The 17101-nt window shown below is 37.2% G+C and overlaps 1 pseudogene; it reads left to right on the top strand.

Annotated features, from left to right (window-relative positions):
* Positions 1-13633: 13633 nt before the first annotated feature.
* On the top strand, positions 13634-14745 carry LOC101699938 (hsp90 co-chaperone Cdc37-like 1 pseudogene; annotated as a pseudogene).
* Positions 14746-17101: the final 2356 nt, after the last annotated feature.

The raw sequence follows: 17101 nt of genomic DNA, 5'->3' as shown, positions 1-17101 counted from the left end.
AGCAAAAAGGGACAATCAAGACAGCTTTGAATAGTAGAAAATTAGTCCCCTAGATGGAGAATGCATCATAGTGGAAGCATAATAGTATGCTTAAGGACGTGTGTGTGTGTGTGTGTGTGTGCACATGTGCATATAGCTATCTGGTTTCTAAATATATTTAATTTATAGAAAACATCTTTTCTGAACAGCTTTCCACTAACTATATCTGCTTCTAATTGTGACAACGATTCTTCTCCACTCTCTAGTTATAGCAGTATTTCAGGATTTTCTCCTCTAGAAAAAATAGCTTACAAATATACTTAGAGAACAAATTATGTTCCTATTTCTTTCTTCTGAAATACAAAGAATCTGGTTACTGTGAAATGGTGTAAAACTTTATAATTTTTAGACAGGGTTGGAAGGCATGGACATAATCTTCATCTTTTTCTTTGCCTCCTTTGTAGCAGATGCTTTCTAGAAGTATTTGGAGGGTTTAGGAAACAAAACAAAACAAAACAAAAACCTAACATTCTTTTCATGCTGCATTAACACCAAGTGCTTAAATCGTTCCAATTTTCACCTCCTCTGAAATTCTGATGAAAGTAGAATAGGATAAAAAAGACAGTCTACCCTAGGCCCAGGATTCTTTTACTCCAGAAAAGTAAATGAAGAAAGTTTACAAATTTCCCTTCCAGGGGCAGAAGGAAAAATGTGAGATAAATTAATAACAAGCAAGGAAAGGTTGCTGTTTATTGTGAACCACAGCATGGTTTCAAAAGCAGGGAAAGGACTGGTGTTCAGGATCTCCTGTGTCCATCACTGGGCAGGTGCTGGGGATGAACAGGAAGGCATAATTCCTCCCTTTGAGGCAGGTGACTCAAGAAGGAGGCAGGCCAGAGAGAGATGTGCCGACGATAAGGGTGCCTTAGAGATGGAGGTCTGATTTCCTGGAGATGACAGCTTCTCATCAGTGATGGCCTAGGAAGAGGATGCACTGTCATGTTTAATTTTAAAAAGTTATAGGACATCCAGCTGAAATTGAATTCCTGATGAGCAACTTTTAAAAATATTGTATGCACATATGCAATATCATGCAGCATAGTTTGTATAGTAATAATTATTCATTATGTATTTGCAACTCAAAAGCATCCTGCATTTTATCTGAAAACCCTAAAACCAGGAATGACTTTCCAGAGACATGAATACATCCATTGAGATCTGTGTGACAGGAGAGTTAGAGGGGAGTTTACTCAAGGGAGTCAAGATGCCAAAGCAGCACATTTAGGAGAGACTGATATGGTTCACACCCTTGCCCTTTTGGGGGTGCTGTGTTGTTCTGGTCTTCACCGTCCAAATGCAAGAATTAAAATTGTAATAAAATCCGATTCACCTTGTAGAAAAGTCAGTGTAGCAGTGGGGAAAACACAAGGCGTGTAGACAAGGCTATTTTCTGGTCACAAAAGTGTCAACTCTAGGTGTACATTACAATCATCAAGTTATAATAATTTGTAATAAATCTGAATGGAAAATAAAAATAATACATTTAAAGACCAGTTTGGAGGTAGGAGAGGAAATATGATTGCTCAGTGATTAGTCGGTTCTAGTCTGAGCAGTATTGCCATCACTGGGTACTCAGAAGTGTCAGGACAACACAAAAGTCCTATGATGATTATTAAATTTGACAAATATTACATCAAAAAGTTGAATAGTTTCCTTAATATATGACTTCACAAGACATCATTTTTTGGTATTGTGCTTTAAGAAAGTTCAAAAGAGTATCTCACCTGCCCATAGAATCCTCTATACTTTTGGTATTATAATTTGCCTTGACACATGTTGTGTGGTGTTAAATGAGACAAAATTCCCAATGGTTTATTGAGAAAGGAAAAATCAAAAATAAAAGAAAATTAAAGTTAAAAAAGATGATAACATTAAAGCAAAGCAAATTATAAATCTTTGGAAAAAAATATAATGCAACTAAATAAAAATTCATAGTTATAAAAATGAAAATCTTAAATATCATTGAGTACATGGGAAAATATAAATTCAAAAAATTGATTATTATAGAGAGGTGAATACATAAATTGATATGAATTATATATAATAAAAAGGGTTCAATCATTCTTCACTGAACATAATTTTTCTGTACTTAAATGCTTTCAAGGAATTAGTAATTATCATGTATTATGAAATTATCTTGATTATAAAATTGAATGGATTAGGAAAAATTAATCCCTCTTATAAGCCAATTATTAAAAATTCAGAACCATATTATGAATATGAATTGGAAACTTTAAGTAAAATATTAACAAATTTAATTTTCCTACATAGTAAAGTTAAAAGCACATGGATTTTATTCCATATACTGGGAAATATTTTATTTTCCCTTAGATACTTCATAATGACAGTATCTCAAAGAGAAAAAACAGATTGCATTAAGGAATATTGAAAAGACGTTTGTAAAGTTTAGCATTATCATAGATGTGCAAATATATGCTAGGATGGGTAGAACATCTGTTACTTGCTTAATTTATATCAAAGTCACACTAAAACCAGCATCAATAGCTAAGACTTTGTACAAATACAGGAGTGTGTTCAGAACACAACCAATGGATGCCCCAGGCATGTCTGCCCTCCACAGTAGGAGATCCAAGAAATACATACTCATGGACTCACAGAACCTTAATATTATGAAGCCTCTTCTTTAAACTATGCACTGCTGACACAAGATTCAAGTCTGTAAAATTTTCATTCTAAAGTGCTTTGAATATGGAAACTGAGCAATATTAAGATTATTTATGTGTATGTGTTATTTTCTCAAACTAAAGATTAAACATTGGATTTTTTAAAAGTATGAAATATGCACATTAAGAACTAAAACTCAACACTAAAACAACTAAAACAGATTAAAGAAATAGATATTTTATTTTCCTGGATAAGATCTAGTGTTTTTAAAATGACAATAACTGGTTTTGAAAGTAATTCACAATGTGAATATTTAAAATTTAAAAGTCAACTGTGAAAACAACTCTGTTAGAAAAAAAAATTCTGATGAATTGTAGAGTGTTTTTTTGTGTAAGTCTGGAGAGAAAGAGTGGATCCAGTTGAAAAGGAAGTAAAAGTGATTCATAACAATTCATCAAACTGGATTATCTGAACAGAAAGATGGTTTAAAGTGTCAAATATTAAATCTGCAAAAACATTCATCTTTGAATAGCTATGGATCTTTTGAAATAGGAAGGAAAGAAAATAGTTACTTAAACATGAATTAATGATATATTAACTCATCAGAAACTGGTGATTCCAAGTGAGAGAATACATAAAATATTGATGAATAAGAATCCATCTTTTCACAGAACATGTAAGAGTCATGCTTTGGGCTTTTATTTTCTTCAGTGTGACTGATTTGTATCCTTAAATGTGTCTCTTTGAATCATTACTATATTTGATACAGTAATTCTTTTTAATTCCTGGTTTATCTGAAACAATACAGATGCTGTCTAAAGTGACTGTACATGTGTCTTCTCTGAGCCTACAAAAAGCCAACTATCCTCTCAAAAGGCAGGAAGCTGAAGGAATATGCATAATGCTCTCCTCCTTTGTTATCAGTATCCCATTTTAAAGCATATTTTTCAGAATTTTGACCTAAATAGGAGTGCTGATTCAGGACCTTTCTCAAAAGTTTGAATTCAGAAAAATTTTTGAAAAAACTAATCTTTTTTATAGGGTACAGAAGCAGAAGAATATTTAGGTGAAATTATACAAGCTACATTATTATAAGAGCCAAAATTACTTCCAATTTCAGCACTTCATTCATTTGCCTTGCAATTCCATATTACAAACTGTTTAATGAAACCTTGAATTGTGTTCATTATTTAAATCATTAAATGGTAACTGATGACTATTTTTTTCTTGTACCATTCTTGAAAACTAAGAAGTTCACATAATACATTGTTAAATATGCTAGGATGCAGAGAGAGTTCATGTGGAATTAAATTAGCTAAATATATCCTAACTACAGATAAATACATTGAAAACATATCACTGGTTAATTAGGAGTATGACAGTTTAGAAAGCCAACTTACAGCATTTACTTTAAAAAAGTGAAGAAAATACTTCATTAATGTGGTCAGGTCTAAAGTCAATTTTATTTTATTAAAAATGATACCACTCAAGCAGGTGTAATAATTGAAAAATATATTATATGTAAGTACCATTTCTCTTCCAGTCAGTTATCTTATATCTTAGTAGAGAAAGATTCCAAATTATAAGGTCATATCTATATATATATATATATATATGTATATATAAAAAACTCAGAAACTTTCTATAAAATAGATTACAGTAGAAGACCTGAAGCAGTAGGCATGTGTTCTTCCTCTGAGCTAAGTTTGTAATATTTAGCAAAAGATTGGATGTATCAACAAATACGAGTAAGCTAATAAGTAAAATATTTTTGAAAACTGGTGACATATTTTTGAATGGCTACAATTTATATACTTAGAGGCCATTATTTTTGAGATATAGTCAATTGATGAAAAATTCTTCTAACGAACATTACTCAATAAAAACAACTTAGAATAAAATAGTTCAATATGAAAATCTAATCAGAGAATTAGGCCTTGGAAGAAGAAAATGAAAGACAAATTTTTAAATTTTTTAAAATTTAGTATGACTTTAGCTGTTATTTCCGGATGTTTAATCATATTTGAAGTGCAACTTACATATATTTAGGTATAGGTCCTCAAAATTCTTCACTTTATTTAAATTTATAAGATCAGTCAACTTAATGAAATGGACCTTATTTTAGGTTGTATTATATTCTAGTTCAGTTTAAAGACAATAGTGTTTATATCTTTTCTATTTTCTTCAAAACTTCTAAATCAGATAATTAGATCCAAGAAAACCATGTGCTGGTTGCCTACAAACTTAGGAAGATTTATTTTACTTCTCCTTCAAATGTCATATCAAATAAATTGGCTGAGAGTTTACCAGTGGTGAACAAACTCTATTTAATGCAATAAGACAGACTCAATTTGAGTACCCACCATTGTGTCAGCTATATCTCCTGGGCTGATTTAATTAGAAAGAGCTTAATGTTAATTATATAGCATCTAAGTTTTTGGAGTCTCACAGATGAAAATACATGTATTTCTTTTTAAACATGGAAAAAAACCACCCAATAATAAAAACAATTTGCATGACTTTTTCCAGGGTGTGCAAATGTGTTAAACAGCTAATGAATTATTCAAAACCAATACAATTTTGGGAAATGTACAGATTTTAATGACCCTCTCTAATTTGACTCTCATACTGAATTATATTATTCTATTGTTTTTATTGAATAATGTGCATTAGAAAAAATTTATTCAATTTACTTTATCTTACAAATAAGGAAATTAAATGCATATTTTGATCAAGTCTTACAATTTTCACTCTAGATCACTTGCATTAATAACATTTTAAAAACTATTTCTCTGCTGTATGTAAAGCTAAGCCACTGTAAATGGAAATCTCAGCTGTTTTCTATGCTTTTACTGAGAGCTATGTGTCTAATGGTTACAGAGGCCGACTTTAAATGTGTGTCCACATTAAGGCTATTATTTTAGTATGCTTCACTCTTGACCTGCCTGGTTCACACTGAACACAGTGACAAAAATTGCCCCTTGCATCTTGGATTCCTTTTCTTGGCCAAGTGGCTTGGGATGGCCTCCCATGAACAATGCTATGAGGCAGGGGTACTGCTCCCTCCATTTTGTTGATGAAGTGCTGCACGGTAGAGCAGCCATTACCTTGTCCTGGGTGCCGCTGGTTTGGTGAAGGCGCGGTTTGCAGCCCAATTCTGCCCCGTGAACACATGCCCAGTGAAGATTCTACCCAGCTGAGGCCATCATACTTTATTCTTCCTTTGCTTTATTTGAGGGAAGAAATTAGATTTTCCTTAACACCTGCCCAATAATTTACATAATATTCATTGGGAAATTACCAAATTATAAACTACTGGTGGTCATACAGAGTTTAATTATAGTCCATTTTAGAGGTGTGAAAGTATTTTTTCTGATGATTTACCCAAGGATAATTGAAGATGGCAATTTAAAAAAATTTTCAGTGTGATTTATTTCCCTCATTTTAATCTTGAAATTGTTTTCTGTAATAGGAAAAATGAGAGATGGAGTAGAAATAAACTGAGTTCCTGGGAGATATACCTAATACTTTATTACAAAATTTTAGTTTTAAAATTTTCAAGATGTGGAACTATACAGCCCAAATTCTGTTCTACATTTTCATCAGTTTGATTTTTATGTAGATTAAGAATCTGTTTGACTTAATTTTAAAACATTATTTTGTTCCAAATAAATAACAAGAGCCTTAAAAGTGGCAGTTGGCTTGCACTTTCCTTTACATCTTTTCAAATAATATCAAAAACATTTGTAAATTAATTTCATTGGTACATTTTAGGTATACAATATAATGACATTCATCATTGGAGACTTACACCTTTACGTACTCCATCTTCTTATTTTTTCCCCATTCCCCTCCCTCCTTTCAACCCCTCTACCCTTCTCTATTTACAAAGACTTTGTTTCCATTTTTTCAAAAACACTATTTATCATTGGAACTGTGCATCATATTAAATTAAGAAATAGTATATTTATTACAATATTAGCTAAAATGAGTGTTTTCTGACTCATATTGAAGACAATTTATAAATTCAGTGATACTTCTGTACACAAACTTATTTCTTTCCAGAAATCTGGTCACAAACTGAATTTGTTGTGAACTGAACCAAATTTAATGATTAAGTTCAATGTTGACCTTTTGCTTTGGTTCTTGGCTAATTCTGTTTGTGACTAGAGTCCTGGAAGGAATTAAATTCATGAACCGAGATACACAATACTATTTTTGACTTTGGAATAATAAGGTATAGAAGCTATTTTATCTGTTATGTGTCAGTTAAAGTGTAGTAATGTAAGGAGAACATACTTATACAGTCTTTGCGAATTTCAAAAGAGATGCATACAGCTAGGAAATCCTCCTGCAGTGTCCTCTTTGGCATGATGGGAGGTGGAGAGAGCTGTTGAGAAGGACGAGCAAGTGCAGCCCCTTCTTCAGCATGACCAGAAGATAAAGTCAGTGAAGGCATCAGTATATGGAACCCCCTGTGTCCAACTCTTCCCCGTCTCCCATCCTGCATTACCAGCCATCCTTTATCATTGATAGAGCAAAATTTAATCAAATTCCTTAAAAGATAGGTGCTGAGTCTAGACTGTTTATTCTAACAAGCATGTATCTATTACTGTATCATTTGGAAGTCAAAACAAGCACAAAATCAAGCAAACTCTAAGTTCTTAGTTAATTGGTAGGAAAGGGCCTACTATTTTTCTTTCTTCTTTCCACTTTGTTTAAGGATTCAGCTCCTCATGGAGTGCCCTGGACCCATATTAGAACATTTATGCTAAGAAAGACAGTACATCATATTGGTGAAGGCCCAGGCACTGGAACCAAATTGCTTTCCTAGAACTTTAGATTTATTTGTTATCCTAAGAAGCTGGCATATGATTTAATCTCTCCATGGTTCAGTTTTTCAGCCCTCAGATGGGAAAAATGAATGTATACACCTGATATATATATATATATATTTTTTGGTACCTGGGATCGAACTTGGGATCTTCCGCTTGCGAGGCAGGCGGCGGCACCACTGAGCTAAATCCCTGAGCCCTACACCTGATATTATACACACACATAATATCATACAGTATCTGTAGAAAATGTAGAAGAGATTTCACATAGAAGGTACTGTATATTGCTGAAGCAAGGTGCTCTGTCCAGGAAAATGGACAAATACCTCCAATTTGTTCTTAAATATAATTAACTTCCATTCCTTTGTTCATATTCTGTTATACATATGTGAACCCTAATTTATGTTACTTTAGTGATAATAGAAACAAAATCTATTTTTCACCAATGAATTTTGACTTGAAGAACTCTAAACAATTTTACACTGAGACTTTTTGGATGGAAGGATCTTGTCCAATATTTTCCCTACAAAATTCAGCTCCAGTGTCCAGATAAAACCTGATTTGGAAAGGTGAAAGTTTAAGATAGACTCCAAAATTTCCTCCAAGTGCCATAGCATGAACTTTGTTGATGGAGAGTAAGATGAGAACCACCTAAGAAGGGAGACATTGTGAACTTCTTTCTTGAACTATCTTATTTACAGTTTAATATTATAGAGTAGTAAATAACAGACCGGATGGCAATTTACCACAAATCTCTCTCAAGCCCTAAAATATAGATTTTCACTTTATCTCCCTGTCAGCTAAATGTCTCAATTGCATGCTAATGAACAGTATATTCTAAGCACTGGAGACTAAATTAAGTCCCTACCATCAGTTTAGTAGAGCTGTATGGATTCTAGATAGTGTACAGACCAATATCTGCCTCAATATACCGCTACATACACTTAGACTCCAACTTGTCTCCCACAGTCGTACCTTTGTGTGGTGCCTGAGTCTAACTCCCTAGGTCTTCTATTCAAATATCAGGCATGTCTCACATTTCTGTGGGCATTTGCAGAGTGCAAAGTTGCTAAGAATATTGCTAGAATTGACATAAATTTGTTATTAATCTGGAAATGTAATCACTACTCTGTATTATGTAATAGCACCTCTAACACATTACACTCTATGCCACTAAGGGTGGCAAAATATCTCAGTTTCTCTTGATCAACTGGGAAGGCTTCAAGAGTTTCAGTGCCCTGTAGTGGCTTTCTCAAAGTTGTTTCAGTGTCTTAACTGAAGTTACTAAATCAAACTACTTGCCTATTAGTCAATAGATTGTGCTCCAAATTTTTTAGTTCCTTGACAAATTGTGGGTAGTAATAGATGAATTCTTAGTGCTTAGCCTATCATCTGTCCATATTACATACTTCAAATATTTATTTTTTTAATTTCATGAAAAATAAAGCAAAATTTTATAATGAAATAATAAGAGAAAAAGAATAGTTAATACACTGCATATATTATCCTCAAAGTAGTTAGTGACATTGTAGTTTGTATCCCCCAAAGCCTCATGCAATCACAAGTGGGGCTTTTGGGAGGGGGCTGGATCTAGGGCAAGTGACGTGGATCTAGGGTGTGTACTGGGATTAAGGGCATGTGACAATTAAATTAGTCCACTGCCTGATTTGGTTTAGCTCTGGGAGTGGGTAATGGGAATCCCCACCCTGGGTATGGGTGGCACCAACCATTTGGCTTATAGCCTGAATGGAATAAAAGGGAAAGAGGGGCTCACTGTTACCTGCTTGCTGCCTCCTGTCTGCCATGGACTGTTTCTCCTCTGCAATGCCCCTCTACTATGCCACCCTACCTTGGAGCCAGCAGACTATGGATTGAAACCTCTACAAACTGTGAGAGAAAATAAACTGTTCCACCTTTAAGTTGAGAGTGTCAGCTGTTTTGTCTCAGCAAAAAAGAAAGTAATTAAGACAGATTTTGGTACCAGAGAAATGGAGTCATTGCTGTGACTTGTACCTCACCATGTGATTTCAGGAGCTTTTTGAACTGGCTTGCAGGAGGAGTTTGGGAAGTTATGGAGATGTCAGCTAAAGAAGTCTTCCTGGAAGGCTATAAGCTAAACTTGAGGAAAGAGTCTACTTAGAGCTCAGAAGACCAGAATGTTTATAGAAATGAGGCTGGTAAAGATCAGGCCAAAGAGGTTTCAGGTAGGAACGAAGATTCCATTGGCTGTTGAACTGCAGACCATGTGTGCTATGCTTCGGCAGAAACTTTGTTTGTATTTTGCTCCTATCCAGAGACTTTGCCTGAAACTGAGATTAAGAACAGTGAACTAACTGATCTTGCAGAAGAAATTTCAAGACATTCTAATGTGTGGCAGTGGCAGAGCTACAGTTGGAGGCTTTTGCCAGATCTGTTCTGCTAGAGCCTAGCAGAATGATTTAAAATGTTTTGAGTTTGGCCCAAAGGGAAGCTCCAGCAGCAAAAAAGACTGCAGGAGATCTTGGTTGCTGAGAAGATAGAGGATAGTAGAAGAGATGCCCTCAGGACATCATAAGAACCATCAGGACTCCACCTTTTGTAGCCTCAAAATTGCAAGGTGAAAGATTTTGCACTGAAAAGAGAGCCCCCAGAGCACCATGCTCCAGAATGGTGGTGGCCTAGGGAAGTTAGTTGTTCCTCAGGATTTGATTTACAGTGCTCAGCAATCCAGGCACTGGATCCCTACAATCAAGAGAGAAGGAAGCCTGGCTATGGCTCCCACTGAAGGCAGATCTTCGTGTCATCCATATGGTACTGGTTTTAGCTGCATTCAGAATGCAAGAGTTGTGGTGTTACGAAGACTTCCAGCCAGGTTTCAGGAGAAGGCCTGGGAGGCCAGGCAGTGTGCCCGAGAGGGCAGTGCGTGACGCTGCGGGTGTGAAGCTGAAGGTGCAGTGGAGAAGCCAGGAACATGGATTGTCTGAGGCAAGCTGCATGGAGTGAACAAAGCCACCCAAGAGAGAAGCCTTGCGAGCTTCGAGCACCCGAAGTGCTGTAGGGCTGGAGCCATCCATGCCCTTTGGGGTCCACATCTGGACACAGTTCACCGCAGATGCTGGACATGAACTTAATGTTTGCCCTACTGGATTTTGGACTTGCTTTGGTTCCATTCCTACTTCCCTATTTATTCCTTTTGGAATGGACATCTTCCTTTTGCGCTATGGTATGTTGGAAGTTTGTAACTTTCTTTCATGTGTACAGGGGCTCACTGCTAAGAGTTTGCCTTGTATCTCAGAGGAGACTTTGGGCTTGGACTTTTCAGCCGTGCTTAGACAGTTAGGATTTGACAACTCTTAAAGATGGATTAAATGCCTTTTTCATAAAGGGGGGTGCATAAGTCTTTTGGGGGCCAAGGGTGGAATGTTACGGCTTGTGCCTAGATGATTCTCCAAAGCTCCATGTGTTTATAAGTGGCACTTTTTGGAGGGGATCAAGGATGTGTGAACGTGGATGAAGGGTGTGGTACTGTGATTAAGGGTATGCGATAACTAATTAGTCCATTGAATAATTAGCATTATTCTGGGTGTGGGTCATGGGAAGCCCACCCTAGTGTGAGTGGCACAACCATTGGGCTTGCAGCCTGAATGGAATAAAACTGAAAGAGAGGTTTGCTGCTTCCTGCTTGATACTTCCTGCCTCCCCTGTCACGAACTGTTTCTTCTCTGTGATATCTTTCTGCTGTGCCACCCTGCCTTGGAGCCAGAAGACTATGCAATGAAACTTCTACAGACTACGAGCAAAAATAAACTTTTCTTCCTTTAACTTCTGTGTGTCAGGTATATTGTCTCAGCAATGAGAAAAGTAACTAAGAGAATGTACAAGACATAAACCAAGAATATTCTTATAAAAAAAGAAACATTAATAACAGAAAACTTTCTTTTCAATGATTGAAACAAATGGAATCCTATCAAATTTAAAATCTGCACAGCAAAGGAAACAATCAATAGAGTGAAGAGAGAATCTACAGAGCAGGGAAAAAATTTCCAGTGATTCCAGTGACAGAGGACTAACATCAAGAATATATAAAAAACTCAAAAAACATGAGACTCCTCCAAAGAAATGGCCCAATCCAAAATGGGCAACCAATATTAATAGACACTTTCAGAAGAAAAAGTTCAAATGGCCAATTAGTACATGAAAAATGACCAACCCATATGTAAAATTTACTCAACATTGCTACCCATCAGAGAAATGAAAAAATGTTTATTGATTCGTATGATGTATGCCAGGAGAGTGATCTGGAAAACCAGAGGTCTGAGGAGCAGGATGAAGCCTGTACAGAATGGTTTGTCATCAAGCTCCTGTTAGTGTGATTGGCAGTTACAGGTCTGAAAACAAGGAAGAGGACAGCTGTTTGTTGCTGCTATTCATTGCTGAGACTCACACAGTTAGATTTAGCAAACGTTCTGCAACTCAAGCCATACAAACATTCACATGCACACAATTATTCAGCAGAACACTGCCAAAGAACACCTTCGTGAGCATAGTAAGAATTCTGCACTTAGAAAACAATCCCCCTACTTAGGAATCTCCTCCTGCCATCATTGCATAAGAATGCAGACCAGGCTCTTATGAAGAGCATGTTATTCAGATTTCCTCGTGAGTCTTCAGTTCCTCCAGTGATGCCTTAAGAAGTGAACGTTTCCATTTCCATCAAAATTTCCAAAGAGCTATGCATGCCATTAAGCATTCCCTTTTGGACACTGTTCTCTTTTTGGATAAAAGGAACTCTAGATCTTGTTGTGCTTTAAAAAAAAAAAGTTGATAAAGTTTATTGAAATTAGGTTTTGGGGCCGGGGATTTAGCTCAGTGGTTCAGCGCCTGCTGCACAAGTGCAAGTTCCCTAGTTCAATCCCCTTTAGCGCCCCCCCCAAAATAGACCATGAAATGAAATTAGGTTTTTCTGAAGCATTTTTCACAGCAATTATCACCTAAGATATTCTTGGGGAATAAATCCTTACCAAAATAATTTTCCAAACACTGTATCTCATGTCCTTATCTTGGAAGTTCAGCATGGACTCAGGCAAACTTAAGTATCTGAGAATATTCTTAACATAGAATGAATTAGCTAAATGATTCTGCAACTTACTGGAGAGCATGACTCTCTTCATTTCTTTTCCTATTGTAACTATAGTAATATTGATGCTTGCATAACTTTCTTGCATTTTACTGAATTTATTTTATGAAGTTCTTTAAAATTGGGATCTTTTCTTGTTTAGATTGCCTATAAAATATTTTAATATATTTATTTTTTCCTATTAATTGTGGTTGGAAATAAGCTAGGCTCCTTGAACTTCTAGTTTTTGTATCTTAGAGATGTAAAATTTTAATAGGATTTACCTTAATGTGGATGTTTATAATTTGTTTTTCTTCAAAATTATCAAATGTTGAGATCTTCCTTTTTTATTTTTTTTCAAATTACCTTAGAGTTTTATATTCTTGGATGTTCTTGTCTTGCATTAATCATTAAGAATGGCTACTACCCTACCTTTAAGGATCATAAAGGGATTATTTTATTATTATTTAGGGTTATCCCTCAGTGTAAAAAGGTTTCTCATTTAAATGTGTCCTCGTGTAGTCTGACTAATGAATCACTACTGGGGAAGTGTAGCTGTGAGCAGATACTGAAAAGCAGGGCAAGCCCATGGTGGCAATCCCTGCTGAATGACTTTCTGTTGTTCTCCAGACAGAATCTCACTGTGTAGTTCAGGCTGGCCTTGGACTCACTTTGAAGCCCATGCTGGCCTCAGACTCACGGTGATCCTCCTGCCTCAGCCTCCAGAGTGCTGGGATTACAGACTTGTACCACCCTACCTATCCCAAATGACTATTTATTTAACTCCATGGCTGAAAATACTGCAGGAGACCTACAGTGAATTCCTTCCTTGAAAAAAGTAAAGAAAATTGCTTAGGGAGTATTTCTTTTTCCAGCGTCTGCCAGTGGCACAACCCAGGCCTGAGCGAGGTATGCGTGGGCCAGCAGAGGGATTCTGGGTAATGGCCCAGGCTGGCTGAAGCGCCTGGATTCCTGCAATGGGTTCTGTTCACTTCAAGTCCTTTGGCAGTGGCGTTTGTAGGGTGAGGGCCACCAGGACATGGAGCAACCGTGGCCACCGCCGGGACCTCGGAGGCTCCCTCGAGCAGGGGGTGAAGCTGAGGAAGACAGTGACTTGGATGTGTCCCCTGGTTCTCCTCGCTGCCCGCCGCTACCAGGTGGTGACACGCAGATGGATGGCCATGACATTGAGCTGGCTTGCCAAAAGCAGACAGAGTTTGTGAAGAGCTCTGTGGCATGCAAATGGAATCTTGCTGAAGCTCAGCAGAAACTTGGTAGTTTAGCACTGCATAACTCTGAGAGTCCTTGGATCAGGAATATGCCAAAGCACAAACAGCAGTGTCAGAACTGAGGCAGCAGGAAGAAGAATGGCAACAGAAAGAAGAAGCTCTGGTACAAAGAGAGAGGGTGTGTCTGGGGAACATGGATGCCATTAGCAAGGATGTGTTTAATAAGAGTTTCATTAATCAAGATAAAAGAAAAGAAACAGATGAAGATAAATCAAAATCATTCGTACAGAAATATGAGCAAAAAATCAGACATTCTGGTATGTTGAGTCGATGGGATGACAGTCAGATTTTTGTCTGACCATCCATTCCCTGTATGTGAAGAAACTGCTAAATATCTTATTTTATGGTGTTTTCACCTAGAAGCCGAACAGAAAGGGGCTTTAATGGAACAAATAGCATATCAAGCTGTTGTAATGCAGTTTATTATGGAAATGGCCAAAAACGGCAATGTGGATCCAAGAGGATTTTTTCGTTTATTTTTCCAGAAAGCCAAAGCAGAGGAAGAAGGTTATTTTGAAGCATTCAAAAATGAACTTGAAGCTTTTAAGTCAAGAGTAAGACTTTATTCTCAGTCACAGTTTTCAACCTATGACAGTTCAAAATCATGTTCCCCACTCTAGATCTATAGATTTTTTTAGAATCCTTACCACAGAATCCAGATTATCTTCAGTATTCTATCAATACAGCTACAGCTCTCTGCAGTTTAAATTCATTGGTACATGAAGAAAATGAACCCAAAATGATGGACACTATATAATTTGGTTAAGACTGCTGAGGCCAAGTGCTATTTTGTTACCAGAAAGGAAGAACTTGGCTATTTTCTTGACACTTTTATGGGTGCTGCACTTTATTTTTGTTTGGTTTTTAATGGGAGGGGAAAAAAAGAGTACTGAAACATTTTGTAACTTTTTTTTATGGACTAGGTTTTTTGTTTTGTTCTGTTTTTTGAAGGGAGGAGTGGTACCACATGTTGGAGAAAGTCAAATTGGACTCCCCCTACTCCCCACTGGCTACTAATTTTGCCTTTAATTGTTCTCAATTTTGGAATCAAAGTTATGAAAATCTGCACAATGCAATGTTTACAAGAACTGGTTGATTCTAGGAGGTATCTGCTGCACAGTCTTCTTTTATGTGGATATGCACATGTCCTACTCTACAAAAATAATTAAAGATAAAAATATACTTTTATCCTACTGATAAAAAAATTAAAAAAAATAAATAAATAAAAATTAAAAAGAAAAAGAAAATTGCTTAAAAGGATGGGTACTTCCAAGGACACTCTTTTTTCCTCTGCATGTCTTAATGCCATCACTTACAATTCAAGACTGAGGCTTACTTGTGAATCAATAGTCAGTGTCAGATATAAATCAAACACTTTATTCTTCACTTCTTCATTCATTAAGTCAGTGCATCATTTATATCAGGAGACTTAAAATTTTGATTTCTGTGTTTTGTTATACTGCCTGTTGTTTTCCCCACTCCTTTCTATTAGCCTGCTTCTTTTAAATTGAGAAATAGAAAAGTCTAGCTTCTTATGTTCCTCAGCCTCTGCTGAAAAGGACTTTGTAAGGGAAAGAGAAAAATCTTCTGGATAGCAGAATAAATAGCCAAGTAAAAGCAAGGAGAAAAAATATGACCAAGGAGAATCGTGACCCTTTGATTTTCACAGACTTATATTTTTCTTTTATGTTTTTCCTGTTCACAAAAGGAAAGTAAAACTTTTGACATTTTATTCTAAAATAATGTTCCTACAATTAAAGAATAGATGGTTTAAAAAGGTGTAAGAGGAATTTCTAATGGCTGCACACAAATTCTAGTAAATAAGTGAAAGATGTAATAAGAAGAGGAAGAAAGTAATAGTAGGAAATATCAAAATGTTAGTTTTTTTGTTATAAAAGATTCTAAGTTTCTCCTTGATTTTCTTTTTTTACCAGGAATTGTTTGGCTGCCAGTTAGAACATAAAAGAAGAAGACACCTTTGTTCCAGTGGGAATGACAAGCAGAGAGAAAACAAAATTAAAAACCATCCCCTTGTGAGGTGGTAGAGAATATCAATGGGCTCAAGGACACGAACTGCACTGAATTTCAGTAAGAAGCAAGCACTGCGGGGGGGAGGGGAAAGCAGGAGCCACCTCCATGTGGTGGAGTCAGGGCCACCATGTCAGGACTGAGGACCCTAACGTCTAGTGGGAAGGACTGGAGATTCCCAAAACCCAAACTTTGCTAAGTATTATACCACTGTCCCCATCTTCTCCCCGTGTGTAACTCTGAAAGCAGCAATGAGAATGCGCTGTAACTGGAGATCTCACCTGGTATCAATTATTCTCCAATGATGACATCCCAGGAGTTTCTGGAATTGAATCCAGGGATGTCGGAGATGTATTTGAAACTTAGCCACCCTTCCAACTCAAGTACAGGCAGCATCAAGAACAGGCAGCAGAACGGGGAGAATGGGAGAATCCGGAAATAGGCCCACACCCGGGACACCTACCAGCTTTTCCAAAAATTCCTAAGCAAATGAAAGGGTACAGAGTCGTCTTTGGGAAGTGTTACTGGAACAACGTAGCGACGAAATAGAAAAATTCTACCTGACTTCTATCATACACAAAACAGACTGGGGTGGACCATATCCCTTGGGTAGAAGAAACTCCAGTGACACGACTGAGTCCTACCCATCCTGCCTACTGTCACGGGACATATAGAGCCATGCCCCAGCCAAGGGCTGCCTTCCTGTTGGTGACAAGCACCCGGAGCTTCGCAGGTGTGGTCTCTCCCTCAAGAATTACTCCTGTGCTACTGAACAGCAGCTTAGCCTGAGTGACGATAAGAATTCTTTTCCAAGAAAACAACAGAACAGGCAGTAAACCTAGCCGTGGGCGCCTGCCAGCCAGGAGGAAGCAGTTGCGCTTACTGTTCCATCATGTGGCCGTGTCCTTCGCCCGGGAGGAGTGGAGGCTGCTGAGCCCTGAGCAGCGCAGCCTGTACAGGGACGTGATGCTAGAGAACTACAGCAACCTGCTCTCCCTGGGAATCCCGTTTGCAAGCCGGCCCTTGTCTTTCTGTTGGAGCATGGGGAGTAGCCCTAGAAAGAGGCAGGACAAGGCCTTAGCTCCCGACTGCTGATCCCAGAGTGGAGGCCCAAGCCTCTTCGTCCTCACCTCCCGCCTTCTGCCAGCAGCCACTGAGCCAGCACTCAGGGCACGATCACTGCCAGGCAA

This window comes from Heterocephalus glaber, unplaced genomic scaffold, assembly GCF_053883595.1.
Source record: "Heterocephalus glaber isolate CG9 unplaced genomic scaffold, H.glaber_assembly_v1.0 deba00001428, whole genome shotgun sequence".
Taxonomy (NCBI): domain Eukaryota; kingdom Metazoa; phylum Chordata; class Mammalia; order Rodentia; family Bathyergidae; genus Heterocephalus; species Heterocephalus glaber.
This window is presented reverse-complemented; position numbering and strand designations above follow the sequence as displayed.